Source organism: Oncorhynchus kisutch, linkage group LG27 (assembly GCF_002021735.2).
Source record: "Oncorhynchus kisutch isolate 150728-3 linkage group LG27, Okis_V2, whole genome shotgun sequence".
Classification (NCBI taxonomy): domain Eukaryota; kingdom Metazoa; phylum Chordata; class Actinopteri; order Salmoniformes; family Salmonidae; genus Oncorhynchus; species Oncorhynchus kisutch.
Window position 1 is genome coordinate 7108073 of NC_034200.2, and position 13118 is coordinate 7121190.

Below are 13118 nucleotides of genomic sequence, written 5' to 3' on the forward strand. Positions count from 1 at the left end.
ACCAGATGGGATGGCGTATCGCTGCAGAATGCTGTGGTAGCCATGCTGGTTAAGTGTGCCTTGAATTCAAAATAAGAATCAGACAGCGTCACCAGGAAAGCACCCCCACACCTCCCCCACGCTTCATGGTGGGAACCACACATGTGGAGATCATCCGTTCACCTACTCTGCGTCTCACAAAGACACCGTGGTTGGAACCAAAAAATCTCAAAGTTGGACTCATCAGACCAAAGGACAGATTTCCATTGCTCATGTTTGTTGGCCCTAGCAAGTCTCTTCTTCTTATTAGTGTCCATTAGTAGTGGTTTCTTTGCAGCAATTTGGCCATGAAGGCCTGATTCATGCAGTCTCCTCTGAACAGTTGATGTTGAGATGTGTCTGTTACTTGAACTCTGTGAATCATTAATTTGGGGTGCAATGAGAGGTGCAGTTAACTTCTGCAGCAAAGGTAACTCTGGCTCTTCTTTTCCTGTGGCAGTCCTCATGAGAGACAGTTTCATCATAGCGCTTGATGGTTTTTGCAACTGCACTTAAAGAAACATTAAAAGTTATTGACATTTTCTTGATTGACTGACCTCAGTGTGTGTCTAGAGAAGCTACTGTATGCGTTCCAAATGGCACCCTATTTCCTTTATAGTGCACAACCTTTAACAAAAGGTAGTGCACTATAAAAAAGTATTTAGTCAGCCACCAATTGTGCAAGTTCTCCCACTTAAAAAGATGAGAGAGGCCTGTAATTTTCATCATAGGTACACTTCAATTATGACAGACAAAATGAGAAAAAATCCCCCCAGAAAATCACAATGTAGGATTTTTTATGAATTTATTTGCAAATTATGGTGGAAAATAAGTATTTGGTCAATAACAAAAGTTTCTCAATACTTTGTTATATACCCTTTGTTGGCAATGACAGAGGTCAAACGTTTTCACACACTGTTGCTGGTATTTTGGTCCATTCCTCCATGCAGATCTCCTCTAGAGCAGTGATGTTTTGGGGCTGTTGCTGGGCAACACAGACTTTCAACTCCCTCCAAAGATTTTCTATGGGGTTGAGATCTGGAGACTGACTAGGTCACTCCAGGACCTTGAAATGCTTCTTACAAAGCCACTCCTTCGTTGCCCGGGCGGTGTGTTTGGGATCATTGTCATGCTGAAAGACCCAGCCACGTTTCATCTTCAATGCCCTTGCTGATGGAAGGAGGTTTTCACTCAAAATCTCACGATACATGGTCCCATTCATTCTTTCCTTTACACAGATCAGTTGTCCTGGTCCCTTTGCAGAAAAACAGCCCCAAAGCATGATGTTTCCACCCCCATGCTTCACTGTAGGTATGGTGTTCTTTGGATGCAACTCAGCATTCTTTGTCCTCCAAACACAACGAGTTGAGTTTTTACCAAAAAGTTATATTTTGGTTTCATCTGACCATATGACATTCTCCCAATCTTCTTCTGGATCATCCAAATGCTCTCTAGCAAACTTCAGACGGGCCTGGACATGTACTGGCTTAAGCAGGGGGACACGTCTGGCACTGCAGAATTTGAGTCCCTGGTGGCGTAGTGTGTTACTGATGGTAGGCTTTGTTACTTTGGTCCCAGCTCTCTGCAGGTCATTCACTAGGTCCCCCCGTGTGGTTCTGGGATTTTTGCTCACCGTTCTTGTGATCATTTTGACCCCACGGGGTGAGATCTTGCGTGGAGCCCCAGATCGAGGGAGATTATCAGTGGTCTTGTATGTCTTCCATTTCCTAATAATTGCTCCCACAGTTGATTTCTTCAAACCAAGCTGCTTACCTATTGCAGATTCAGTCTTCCCAGCCTGGTGCAGGTCAACAATTTTGTTTCTGGTGTCCTTTGACAGCTCTTTGGTCTTGGCCATAGTGGAGTTTGGAGTGTGACTGTTTGAGGTTGTGGACAGGTGTCTTTTATACTGATAACAAGTTCAAACAGGTGCCATTAATACAGGTAACGAGTGGAGGACAGAGGAGCCTCTTAAAGAAGAAGTTACAGGTCTGAGAGAGCCAGAAATCTTGCTTGTTTGTAGGTGACTAAACACTTATTTTCCACCATAATTTGCAAATAGATTCATTAAAAATCCTACAATGTGATTTTCTGGATTTTTTTCTCTCATTTTGTCTGTCATAGTTGAAGTGATGAAAATTACAGGCCTCTCATCTTTTTAAGTGGGAGAACTTGCACAATTGGTGGCTGACGAAATTATTTTTTGCCCCACTCTACCTCTCCCCAGCGCTACCCATCCCCTCTCTCTCTTCCCTCCATCTCCTTCCTCCCTCTCTCAGGGCCTTCGGGAACTCCTTACACCACACTCAGCTGTTCAGACTTCAGAGGACAGCCCACAAGGTTCTCCGACACACACACACACACACACACACACACACATTCACGGCTCTCAGAAGAAGCCACTCTCTTATCTGGATATGTGTGTGCAAGAGCATGTGAATATATATAGAACAGTTTGTTTGTAACGGTTAACTTGTTTGTTCATGGGGGCAGGTGTGGTTTGTTAATGCCATCAGGCTGGTGTTATACACAACTGTCATCCAGTAGTGGCTCCTTGCCCTCTGCCCCGCTACTGGGAGGGCTGTGTGAGTGGCTCTGGGCTACGCTGCTGTATTTCTTGTAGCCTCCCGGTCAGACCCCCGGGCCACCGTGCTCTGGGATGAAGAGGGCTACTAACAAGGAGAGTAGTACGGAGCACGCCCCAAACAGGAAGGGAGGGCCGGGGATGATGGAACTCTGGAGGCAGAGCGAGAATACATATGTGATTGTTAGTAAATGTGTGAGTTTGTTGCTTTATTCACACTATAGGGCCAACCTGATCTGTACTGCACTGGCTCAGACATCTTCTTTTTACATGGTCCTTTCATCCATTCTATGTTGGAGAGATAACCAGGCCAGCCCAGTACAGCTCAACTTGTATTGGCCCTATAGTGTGAATTAGGGTTGTGTGTGTTTGTGTGTCCTGTCTTTCCTAGTCTCACATCGTCCGTGGGGTTGGCTGAGTGATTGAGTGTGTATGTGTCCTGTCGTCACTGGTCTCACCTCGTCTGTGGGGTTGGCCCTTTTGGGCTTGGGTTCTTTCCCAGGGCTGTCTACTGTGTCTAGATCAGTCAGCTCCATGTGGAACAGATAGAAGATGAAACCATAGAATGCAGGGCCCAGACCGTTACACAGACCACGGATACCTGTTATCATCCCCTGGATCACATCTAGAGACAGACAATGAAGAGGTTACACAATGATCGAACACAGTAAACATACTACAAATGAAGGTGGTCCATTGCAATAAACAAGCTGAACTTTGAACGTACCACCATGATAACGCTGGCTTACTTAAAATGTTGCTAAACGGGAGATTACATTAACCTGCACGTTAAAGCAAACTTGATTTCAACCAAAACCCCTCAAGGATAAACCAGCAGTTCAGTTGAGGGTCAAGTGATTATAATAACAGACAGCTGCTTCTAGGTTATATTTGACATTTTCACAAAAAATAAATGTTGACTACATTTTTATTTGATAAAAGAAATAGGCCTTTATAATCTAACTTAATCAAGATTGACTTGATTTAGTTACACATTTGAAATATGGACAGTCCAGGGATATTTTACACCCAATCGTGATAAGAACTGACCATCACACACATTTTTACTTTAAAGAGAGTTGTCAGGGTAGCCTAGTGATTAGAGCGTTGGACTAGAAACCGAAAGGTTGCAAGATCAAATCCCTGAGCTGACAAGGTACAAATCTGTCGTTCTGCCCCTGAACAAGGCAGTTAACCCACTGTTTCTAGGCTGTCATTGAAAATAAGAATTGGTTCTCACTTGCCTAGTTAAATAAAGGTAAAATGTAATGGATTAAATACATTTGAAAAATAATAAGAGTAGGCTAGATCAACATTAGTTTTTAATTCGTAAACAAGGAAATAAGCCTACTTTATTTCAGTTATACGGAATGATTGTCAAATAGATAAAAATCGCCCTTAGTCCGCCCAAAAAGTAGGATTAAGTTGTTTCCGATGATAATACCCACCAGAGGGTGAAATTATTTGAAAAATGCTTGATACAGTAGCAAGCAGAATTAAGGTAACAGAGAGCGGTAATGAGGTGACCAATAAAGATTGCAATTGAGGTAAACTGTGCGGGTGAATTTAGCTCATATTGACGGTGTAACGAGAGATCTGCTGGCGATAATCTGGTGGCCATTGATGGTTGCAATAGACCCAAAGGCTATATAGGGCATTCAGAACGCCTTTACAAGGACGAGATGATTAGAAATAATTTAGAAATAATTTATAAGCTCACCATTGGGGTTGAAATCTTTAGAGCAAGTAGCCTATACTTTGCATTGTATATTATATAGAAAAACATTTCAGATCTGAAAAAAAGGGGGACAATTTCTGATTAGGGCAGTCTTATATTGGTATGTGGTAGTAGTAGCTCACCCTGCAGGTCTGAGTCTGCGTTGCGAGACAGGATGGCACTAATAGCTGGGAAGGTGATGCTAGACATGGCCGCTACCGCTCCTGCTGCCCACATCATCCTAACGGGAGAGAGAAAACACAATTCCATTTTCACTATGTGTGTGTGTGCGCCGAGAGACACCTCAGCTCAAACCAAACAATCGCTGTAGAAAAATGTGGTTTTCATTTGAGGTAATTCTTTAACAAAGTATTTTCCAACTCCGGAGAGGAATCAGCAGGCAACAAATCAGACTGTACACACACAGTACACTGAAAAGGTTATATAGTCAGGAGGTGGAAACATGGAAATCCTCCTCACAGACTGATATCACAGAGACAGGACTAATCTGGCCTGTATTCAACCTCTCTTCAATGCATCTATCAGAGTCAACACTAACAACAGTAACCATAATAAGACAACATTCAGAGCATCAGGACTGCATCAGGACTACTTTCTTTCCCCTGTCCTCTCAGTCCCCTGGTTCAAACCATTAACAGTAGATTTGTGTTAAAGCCAGAACAATAAAGTCAAATCAACTGTCCTCTGCTGACCCCATGATAAAGGATCCTCGCAGTGTGACCTGTTCAGTGCTGTGGATCATTGGGGTACACTAGCTACAATGCTCTGGTCAGTGAACTGTATTGTTGTTGGTGTTATACTGCGCTCTAATGGCCTGACAGGATAGCACTGTTTAATGCGACACGATATACTTTGTCAACTCATGGAAATTGTATTCCCATTTCATTTTGAGTTGATTAGAAGAAAAGAAAGCAATGTCTGCTCACTGTCTGCTGACTGCTCCACAAAACGTGGTGCTTAAAGGGGTTATTGTGACCAATATGTTATTGTAAGGCCTGGGTCAAGATTAGTGATAGGGACAGTACATTAAAAGGTAGTTGGTATTGACCACGGTTGTGATCCCGAAGCCTTACCAGGGTTATGGTTAGTGAATGACATTATAGGTAGGTAGTTGGTACTGACCATGGTTGTGATCCGAAGCCGTACCAGGGTTATGGTTAGTGAATGACATTATAGGTAGGTAGTTGGTACTGACCATGGTTGTGATCCAAAGCCGTACCAGGCCAGCTGTAATATCTGGAAGCCCAGGCCCAGTAGGATGGTGTTCTTATTCGCTATGGAGCGCATCAGGATCCCGAGAACCACTGTCTGACACAGAGAACACAGCAGGTAATCAATCGATCAATCATTTATTTATTACAGATATGTCAACAACTCTAGGACTTCCGAAAAGACATCACAACCTAAGTCAAAGAAAACTGTATAAGTATCAAAAGGTCACCAACCTGAAGCCACAATGGAGAGGATGCCCACCACAGTGATGAAGGCTGCAACTGTCTCTGACCTGAACCTTACCACCTGGGGAGAATATACAGTTTAGAGGTGACATACAGTATATACACTGAACAAAAATATAAAACACAACATGTAAAGTGTTGGTCCTATTTTTCATGAGCTGAAATAAAAGATCCCAAAAATGTTACATATGCACAAAAAGCTTATTTCTCAAATTGGTTTAAATCCCTGTTAGTGAGCATTTCTCCTTTGCCAAAATAATCCATCCATCTGACAGGTGTGGCATATCAAGGAGCTGATTATATCACATTAAATTTATTTGTATAGCCCTTCGTATATCAGCTGACATCTCAAAGTGCTGTACAGAAACCCAGCCTAAAACCCCAAACAGCAAGCAATGCAGGTGTAGAAGCACGGTGGCTAGGAAAAACTCCCTAGAAAGGCCAAAACCTAGGAAGAAACCTAGAGAGGAACCAGGCTATGTGGGGTGGCCAGTCCTCTTCTGGCTGTGCCGGGTGGAGATTATTACAGGACATGGCCAAGATGTTCAAATGTTCATAAATGACCAGCATGGTCAAATAATAATAATCACAGGCAGAACAGTTGAAACTGGAGCAGCAGCACAGCCAGGTGGACTGGGGACAGCAAGGAGTCATCATACCAGGTAGTCCTGAGGCATGGTCCTAGGGCTCAGGTCCTCCGAGAGAAAGAAAGAAAGAGAGAATTAAGAGAGCATACTTAAATTCACACAGGACTCCGGATAGGACAGGAGAAGTACTCCAGATATAACAAACTGACCCTAGCCCCCCGACACAAACTACCGCAGCATAAATACTGGAGGCTGAGACAGGAGACACTGTGGCCCCATCCGATGATACCCCCGGACAGGGCTAAACAGGAAGGATGTAACCCCACCCACTTTGTGAAAGCACAGCCCCCATACCACTAGAGGGATATCTTCAACCACCAACAAGGCAAAGTATAGCCCACAAAGATCTCCGCCACGGCACAACCCAAAGGGGGGGCGCCAACCCAGACAGGAAGATCACATCAGTGACTCAACCCACTCAAGTGACGCACCCCTCCTAGGGACGGCATGAAAGAGCACCAGTAAGCCAGTGACTCAGCCCCTGTAATAGGGTTAGAAGCAGAGAATCCCAGTGGAAAGACGGGAACCGGCCAGGCAGAGACAGCAAGGGTGGTTTGTTGCTCCAGAGCCTTTCCGTTCACCTTCACACTCCTGGGCCAGACTACAGCATGATCATTACACAGCTGCACCTTGTGCTGGGGACAACAAAAGGAGAGTCAAAATGTGCCAGTTATTCCATGGCCTGCATACTCATTATCATTATCATGCTGGTGATGGCAATGGATGAATGGCACTACAACGGGCCTCAGTATCTCGTCACAGTATGTCTGTGCATTTAAATCGCCAACGTTAAAATGTAATTGTGTTTGTTGTCCGTAGCTTATGCCGGTCCATACCATAACCCCACCGCCACCATGGGGCACTCTGTTCAATGTTGACATCAGCAAACCGCTCGCCCACACAACGCCAAAAACGCTGTCTGCCATCTGCCCGGTACAGTTGAAACCGAGATTCATCTGTGATGAGAACACTTCTCCAGCATGCCAGTGGCCATCGAAGGTGAGCATTTGCCCACTGAAGTCAGTTACATGCCTAACTGCAGTCAGGTCAAGACCCTGGTGAGGACGACGAGCACACAGATGAGCTTCCCTTTCTGACAGTTTGTGCAGAAATTCTTCAGTCGTGCAAACCCACAGTTTCATCAGCTGTCTGGGGTGGCTGATCTAAGACGATTCCGCAGGTGAAGAAGCCGGATGAGATGGCTTGGTTACAGGTGGTCTGAGTTTGTGAGGCCGGTTGGACGTACTGCCAAATTCTCTAAAACGACATTGGTGGTGACTTATTGTAAAGAAATTAACATTCATTCCTCTGGCAACAGCTCTGGTGAACATTCCTGCAGTCAGCATGCCAATTGCACTCTCCTTCAAAACTTGAGACATCTGTGGAATTGTGTTGTGTTCATTTTCCCCAGCACAAGGTGCACCTGTGTAATGATCACGCTATTTAATCAGCTTCTTGATATGCCACACCTGTCAGGTGGACCACAGAGTGAAGGAAAAGCAGCCAACAAGTACTCAGCATATGTGGGAACTCCTTCAAGACTGTTGGTGAAGCTGGTTGAGAGAATGCCAAGAGTGTGCAAAGCGGTCATCAAGGCAAACGGTGGCTACTTCAAAGAATCTCAAATATATTTTGATTTGTTGAACACTTTTTTGGTTACTACATGATTCCATGTGTGTTATTTCATAGTTTATTCTACAATGTTGAAAATAGTAAAAATAATTTTGACTGGTACTGTACTGTACTGTACTGTACGTACGTACGTACGTATGTATGTATGTATGTATGTACGTATGTAGCTACTGTTTTGCTTCTGTAGATACATACATACATACGTACGTGCATAGCTACTGTTTTGCTTCTGTAGATATGATATGATACATACATACATACGTATGTAGCTACTGTTTTGCTACCGTAGCTTATGCCGGTCCATACCATAACCCCACCGCCACCATGGGGCACTCTGTTCAATGTTGACATCAGCAAACCGCTCGCCCACACAACGCCAAAAACGCTGTCTGCCATCTGCCCGGTACAGTTGAAACCGAGATTCATCTGTGATGAGAACACTTCTCCAGCATGCCAGTGGCCATCGTATGTATCTACGGAAGCAAAACAGTAGCTACATACGTATGTATGTATGTATCATATCATATCTACAGAAGCAAAACAGTAGCTATGCACGTACGTATGTATGTATGTATGTATCTACAGAAGCAAAACAGTAGCTACATACGTATGTATGTATGTATGTATCATATCTACATATCTACAGAAGCAAAACAGTAGCTATGCACGTATGTATGTATGTATGTATGTATGTATGTATGTATGTATGTATGTATGTATGTATCATATCTACAGAAGCAAAACAGTAGCTACGTTTGTATGTATGTATGTATGTATCTACAGAAGCAAAAGAGTAGCTACGTACGTACGTACGTATGTATGTATGTATGTATGTATCATATCTACAGAAGCAAAACAGTAGCTACGTTTGTATGTATGTATGCATCTACAGAAGCAAAACAGTAGCTACATACGTACGTATGTATGTATGTATCATATCTACAGAAGCAAAACAGTAGCTACGTTTGTATGTTTGTATGTATGTATTGTGGAAGGACCACCAGAGGGCAGGCTGGGCTCACGGATAGTAGCCCAAAAAGGCATGGGAGACAAGGTAACCAGAGGCTCTCCTTCCCCTATAAGAGAGAGAATGGAACCAGCAGAGAGGGGAGGAGAAAACTAGCTATCCAGGAAGAACCACTAAGACGGTGACAATCCCATGACTTTTGTTGTAGTTTAAAGATAATCCTATTGTGTTCCTGTTTCACCTGGAGAAGATGTATGTTTTTCCTTGGAAGATTTTCATTGATTATGTTGGAGTGTTTGCCAAATGCCCTCAATAGAGAACTGTGTTCAATCAAGAAAACTTACTCCTGACTCGTTTATTCCACCTTCCCGCTTTAGAGTGACGGCCAATTACTTGGTCCGCTCACAGTATGTATGTATGCATCTACAGAAGCAAAACAGTAGCTATGCATGCATGTATACACATATATGGCAGCTTCATTAAATAGTACCCACTAAACACCAGTCTCAACGTCAAAGTGACTCCGGGATGCTGGCCTTCTAGGCAGAGTTGCAAAGAAAAGTTTTAGAATAAAGTAATTTGTTTCTGGCCATTATGAGCCTGTAATCGAACCCACAAATGCTGATGCTCCAGATACTCAACTAGTCCAAAGGCCAGTTGTATTGCTTCTTTAATCAGAACAACAGTTTTCAGCTGTGCTAACATAACGGCAAAAGGGTTTTCTAATCAATTAGCCTTTTAAAATGATAAACTTGGATTAGCTAACACAAACGTGGCATTTACGACATTAACAATGTCTACACTGTATTTCTGATCAATTTGAAGTTATTTTAAAAATGGACAAAAAAAAGAAGTGCTTTTCTTTGAAAAACAAGGAGCTTTCTAAGTGACCCCAAACTTTTGAACATTAGTGTGTGTTCGCACACGGTCAGTTCCAATACCATATTTACAACTTTCCCACTGGTTACAGAAATATAGAGGGTAGGGTTGAGACTAGGGGTTGGTTTGGTTCTGGTGAGTACCTGTCTACCTCTAGGAGGAGATGCCTAGGGGGTAGCAGTGCTTGACTTGGACTGCACTGTTTATATTTAGGTGCAGGAGCTCTATAATACTTTTGAGCTAATATTCTATAAGAAGAACAGGAGCTCAAGCAGTAGAACATTTGAGGGACCGGCACTCAGCTCCGATGAGCTCTTGCCCAATTTGAGGCTTAAGGGTTAGAGGAAGAAGCTAGAGTACTGTTCGCCCCCAGGGAGGTAAGGGGTTAGGGTTTAGAGGATGAGGTTAGGGCGTAGGGTGTATTTGGGATCAGCACTTGTCTAAGATCGAGGAAGAAGCTGGAGTACTGTCCTGCCTCAGGCAGGTAAGACAGGAACACTGTGATGCAGATGAGAAGCACCGTGGAGTCCTGGCCCACCTTACGCAAAGACTGGAGGGGAGACGAGAAACACAACACATTAGAATCACATTCATTTTATTGCCACACAAACACTGATTGGTTGTCCTATTCCCAAGAGATGGGGGCTCCCCTCAGGCAGAGTAGTATCTAAGAGTACATTCTAGTATACTACAGGTCAATACTGAGAAGGGGTCTATCCGCGCCAAGGAGATAAGAGCTCCCCAGGAGGTCAAGTACAGTAGTATAACATAGTATAGTCAGTTATAGTACTATAGTATAGCATAGTACTCACAGTGACAGGGTCAGCCTGCTCCCAGGATATGGGTGCTCCCCAGGAGGCAGTATAGTAAGCGTTAAGAATTCCCTTCACTGGAACTAGGGAGCCTAGCCCAAACCATGAAAAACAGCCCCAGACCATTATTGCTCCTCCACCAACCTTTACAGTTAGCACTATGCATTCGGGCAGGTAGCGTTGTTCTGGCATCAAACCCAGATGTGTCAGTCAGACTGCCAGATGGTGAAGTGTGGTTCATTATTTACACTTCTCTAGAGTCCAATGGCAGCGAGCTTTACACCACTTCAGCTGACACAGGGCATTGTGCATGGTGATCTTATGCTTGTGTGCAGCTGCTCCACCATAGAAAACCATTTCATGAAGCTCCCGATGAACAGTTATTGTACTGATGTTGCTTCCAGAGCCAGTTTGGAACTCGGACTGATCGGTGCAACCGAGCACAGACTTTTACGTGCTACGCGGTCCCGTTCTGTGAGTTTGTGTGGCCTACCACTTCACAATAACAGCACTTACAGTTGACCGGGGCAGCTCTAGCAGGGCAGAAATTTGACTGACTTGTTGGAAAGGTGGCATTCTATGATGGTGCCACGTTGAAAGTCACTGAGCTGTTCAGTAAGGCCATTCTACTGCCAATGTTTGTCTATGGAGATTACATGGCTGTGTGCTCAATGTTTTACACCTGTCAGCAATGGCTGTGGCAGAAATAGCTGAATCCACTAATTTGGGGTGTCCAAATACTTTTGTATATACAGTGGCTTTTGTTGCCTTACAACGTGGAATTAAAATAGATTTTGGGGGGGTTTGCATGACTGGATTTACACAACATGCCTATCACTTTGAAGATGCAAAATATTTTTTATTGTGAAACACAAGAAATTACAAAAGAACTGAAAACCTGAGCGTGCATAACTATCCCCGCCCCAAAGTCAATACTTTGTAGAGCCACCTTTTGCAGCAATTACAGCTGCAAGTCTCTTGGAGTATGTCTCTATAAGCTTGGCACATCTAGCCACTGGGATATTTGCCCACTCAAGGCAAAACTGCTCCAGCTCCTTCAAGTTGGATGGGTTCCGCTGGTGTAAGTCATACCACAGAGTTTCATTTGGATTGAGGTCTGGGCTTTGACTAGGCCATTCCAAGACATGTAAATGTTTCCCCTTAATCCATTCGAGTGTTGCTTTAGCAGTATGCCTAGGGTCCTTGTCCTGCTGGAAGATGAACCTCCGTCTCAGTCTCAAATCTCTGGAAGACTGAAACAGGTTTCCCTCAAGAATTTCCCTGTATTTAGCGTAATCCATCATTCCTTTAATTCTGACCAGTTTCCCAGTCCCTGCCGATGAAAAACAGCCCCACAGCATGATGCTGTCACCGCTGTCATCATGGGGGTCGTGTTCTCGGGGTGATGAGCGATGTTTTCCTTGAAGAGACATAACTTTTTCCTTGATGGCCAAAATGCTAAATTTTAGTCTCATCTGACCAGAGTACCTTCTTCCATATGTTTGGGGAGTCTCCCTCTTATTTATTTCTTTAAGCAATAGCTTTTTTTCTGGCCACTCTTCCACAAAGCCCAGCTCTGTGGAGTGTATGGCTTAAAGTGGTATTTTTTTTCTCATTTCCCTTCACCAATTTGGAATATTTTGTGTATGTCCATTACATGAAATCCCCCCAAAATCCATTTAAATTACACTTCCTCCACCCAAAGGTCTGACAAAGCTCCAATCAGAGGAACGACAGCAGACCCTAGGGGAAGGAGAAAGAGGGGGGGTGAAGAGAGGGCGGGAAGAGAGAGCGAGAGAGAGGGAGGGCGAGAGGGAAAGAGGAGAGAGAAAGAGAAATAAAGAGGGAGACAGAAAGAGGAGAAAGGAGCAATAAAAAGAGAGGGAGATAGAGGGAGAGAGGTAGGGACAGAAATAGAGGGGAGGGAGAGAGAGGAAAAAGAAGAGGGAGAAATAAAAAGGAGAGAGAGAGAGGAGAAGGAGAGAGAGGAGAGGGAGAGAAATAAAGGGGGAGAGAGAGGAAAAAGAAGAGGGAGAAATAAAAAGGAGAGAGAGAGAGAAAGAGAGGAGAAGGAGAGAGAGAAGAGAGGGAGAGAAATAAAGGGGGAGAGAGAGGAAAAAGGAGAGAGAGAGAGAGAAGAGAGGGGCAAGAGAGGGAGGGAGAGGGTGAGAAAAAGGGAGAGCGGTACAGAGAAATAAAGAGGGAGAGGGAAGGAGAGAGGGAGTGAGAAAGAGAGAGGAAAAAGTAGAGGGAGAGAGGAGGAGGGGGAGAGAAAGAGGGAGACGGAGCGAGAGAGAGGAAGACAGAAAGAGATGGAGAGAGGAAGAAAGAGAGGAGAGAGAAAAATGCTAAATTAATGCTAAATTGTAATTATTTCGCCACTA

At 44.0% G+C, this 13118-nt stretch overlaps 1 pseudogene; it reads right to left on the minus strand.

Moving 5' to 3' along the window:
* Nucleotides 1-2273: 2273 nt before the first annotated feature.
* On the minus strand, nucleotides 2274-11091 carry LOC109871482 (hippocampus abundant transcript 1 protein-like; annotated as a pseudogene).
* Nucleotides 11092-13118: the final 2027 nt, after the last annotated feature.